A 3,314-nucleotide genomic window follows, 5' to 3' on the forward strand; every position below is an offset into this window, starting at 1 on the left:
CTGGGGTGTGTGTGGTTGCCTGTTTTCATGTAGGGTGTAGCAGAGGAGGAGGTGGAGGGGAAGGAGGAAGGCAGTGTGTGGCTAATCCCCTGTCTGGCTTTTGAGCCGCGCAGGAAGGAGTGGGGGTGCCCAGGGCTGAGCCATCCTCCATCAGTTGCGTGCATCCCTTGGATGAAGGATGCCTGGAGACAGCAAGAGTTGTTAGGTCCCCGACGAAGGTTCCCTGCTAAGAAGGACATCCAAAAAGCCCCTTGGACCTCTGAAGTGGGGTAACACAGCCCTACAAAAGATGTTGCCTTTAGCCCTCTGCCTCTGAGGCTCAAGTTGGGGTTTTGCTGCAAGAATGGGAACAAGCAAATTTTAAGTCTCTTTTTTGACACCTGTGTGGATTTTAAAATCTGTTGATTTCATTTAAGCTGTACATTAAGAAACTGTTGGGGGTGGAATAGGGGAACCAGGTATCACTGAGTTTTTGTTTAATTTTTGGCAACCTACAAAAGCTGCCATGACATTTCAGGTGAGGAAGAATCTGAAGCACATAGATCTGCCCCGGCTCCATTTCTCTCTCTCAGCTTTCTCTGCCTTTATTTCCTGAGGTCCTTTCTAGTTTGGAGCAGTTGGTCCTGTCCATGAGCCCATGTCTTCCTGATATGGGAGCTAGATCCTGGAAAGCCAAGCGTGACTCCCTTCTCATCCCCAGCAGCTGGAATTCCTGCTGCAGAGGTGCTTGGAGTAGCATACTGAGCTGGAAGCTGTGCTGCTAGTGGGGGTGGAGGTCTAGGATTAACTCCTTCTAGATGGGCAAAGGTGTTAGGAAGTCCTAAAAAATAAAGATTGAGGTTAGGATTGATGAGCAGATGTGAGGACGGAGCAGTGCTGAGGGGTGCAGCTGGGCAGGGTTGGGACTCTTCGAGATGAGACCCTGCGCAGGGTGGAAGCAGGGTAACACGGGGCATTATGGGTGGGATGGTGGGGAGTGATAGGTGCTGGAGGAAATTCTGTGCCATGGAGAGGCTGGGAAGGAGCTCTCACAGCCATGCAGGAGGTGTTAAACTTGGCTCTCACCCAGTCCAACCTGGAAGACCTTGCTTAAGAGAGTTTTCTTTTTTCCTTTCCTCTGCATTACTTTGTATGTTTTCCTTCTCATTTGCTTTGAGAAAAGAAATCTGTACAGTCTAGGAGAAATGTTGTCTAAGAAGAGTTTTGTGAGCTGTTGGCAGTGATCAGGATTACAGGGAAATGCATATATGGTTACATGGTATCATCTATCACCATTAGATAATGTGAAGAATTGCTTAACAGGACCCTGTCAAATATATATATATATATATATATATATATATATATCTCCTTTTTTTTTTTTTTTTTTTTCTTTACTCTCTGTGGTTTGTAAGATCCTTTTAGAAGCTTGGAAATAAAATTTCCCTCCCCACTTCTTTTCTTCCTTTTAATTGGGAAAAGCAAAACTTGTCTTTCCCTATGTCCCCAACAAGTAATGATTATAAAGCGGAAATGACACTTACCTGCCTGCAGCAGAGGAGGTTCCAAGGTGCCCAGATGAGGAGGATGTTGTAGTGATTCCTTGTGTTTTTTGGTTGCATGTCCCATGGATATGATGTCTCTGCTCTACTGGTTTTTTTGAAGTGTTGGCTGGAGCACTCCCACACGTCAGGCTTCCCTTGCTTGCACTGGTCACTCCGTGCTGTTTCCTCGCCTCCCTCTTCTTTGGGGCTTCCCCATCCCTTCAGTAGCCTGAGGCTGTCCATACCCGCCACTCCTTTCTCTGGGGTCAGAACCAGCACTGTCCCTGCTCACCCACTCTGCCCGGGAGAGATGCAATTTCATAATCACAGAACCACTTAATAATGGAATTTTTTAGGTTGGGAAAGTCCTCTAAGTTCATTGAGTTCAACCATTGCCCCATCACTGTCAAGCCTACCACTAACCCGTGTTCCCAGTTGCCTCATCCACACAGCTTTTAAATTTCAATGAGGTTTTGTTTGGGTTTACTGAGGCCATTTGATTTTGTCTTTGACTGGGTGAAGAGCACAGGGCAGGCACCTGGAGCAGAAACTCTCAGGATGCTTTGAAGGAAGAAATTGTTTTCTATTGTTTTTCACCCAAGAGGTGAGAGGATCTCAGGGGGGCTGCTTTGTTTAATTGCAAACAGCAGTGGAAATAACGTGGAGGGACACTCCACTGCAGCAGGGAAAAGGAGACTGGACTCACCTTCCTTCTGGAGCTTAACCCCTCTCAGGGTGACCTGACCTGAATTCAGGTTTGTGTTTTCTCTTCAAAGGAAGCTTAACCAAGCTTGTACTACTGGTGTGAAACAGTGATGATCAGAATGTGGTTTATTTATTTATATTTTAATCTAAAAGAAATGTGGCCTTTGGGGGAAAAGTCAGTTTCTAGTAACCAGAGGCCCTTTCTCACAGGCCTGAAGAATATCTGCCTTTTATCAACTCTTCTAAACTTGAACTGAGCATGCTCATTTTAAAAGACTCTTTAGAATATTCCATGCAATCTGGTTCAGAATGGATTCATCCGGAGAAGGATACAAAATAGCCTTGTTATTTCAATCCTATTTAATTTCCCTGCGGAATACCAAGGTGTCAGACAGAGGGAAGGCAGCACCTCCAAAGCAGGCAACTAGCACATTCTAAATTAGTCCCTGGCAGGTGAGCTGCCTGTTAGTCCACAGATCAGCCCTGGATCATGGGCTAGACTGGGGGTGTGGGAGGGAAATGTCCCTTTTATTTTCAGAAGCAGTTTATAGCACATATAAGGGCAGCACACCACACCCAGAGCCCAGGCTGGGCTTCATCAAATAAATCAGTCAGCTCAGTGTGTTGGCACAGCCTGAGCCTCCCGTTGTGTCAGCTCTGGTGCACTCACTGGGCGCTGGCAGATCTAAATTGGGTCAGGTGAACAGTGACCTAAAGTTCCCTGTTTTGAATAAAAACAGGAGACTGGGGCAGCTTGGTGAGCTGCAGTGTCTACATTGCACCTGATGCAGGTGCACAGAATCCTGCCCTCAAAGGCTAAATTCCTCAATTTGATAGGTAAAAACAGACCTAAGCTGCTTATGCCTTACTCATCATCTGCACTGAATACTTGTAGCCATGCACTGAGATGGTCCCAATATCCACAGAGCGTGAGAGGCATTCTTAATATATTTGGGAGTCCTACAGCACAGGCAGTGCAGAATCCACGCTCAACTCTACTTAAGGCATGTGGCGGGTTTGTCTACAAGCTGTAGCTAGCAGAGTGTAGAGAGGGTGGAGGAGCCTGCTCGGCTGAGCTGCTCTTTG

This window comes from Vidua macroura, chromosome 27 (assembly GCF_024509145.1).
Source record: "Vidua macroura isolate BioBank_ID:100142 chromosome 27, ASM2450914v1, whole genome shotgun sequence".
In the NCBI taxonomy this organism is placed as follows: domain Eukaryota; kingdom Metazoa; phylum Chordata; class Aves; order Passeriformes; family Viduidae; genus Vidua; species Vidua macroura.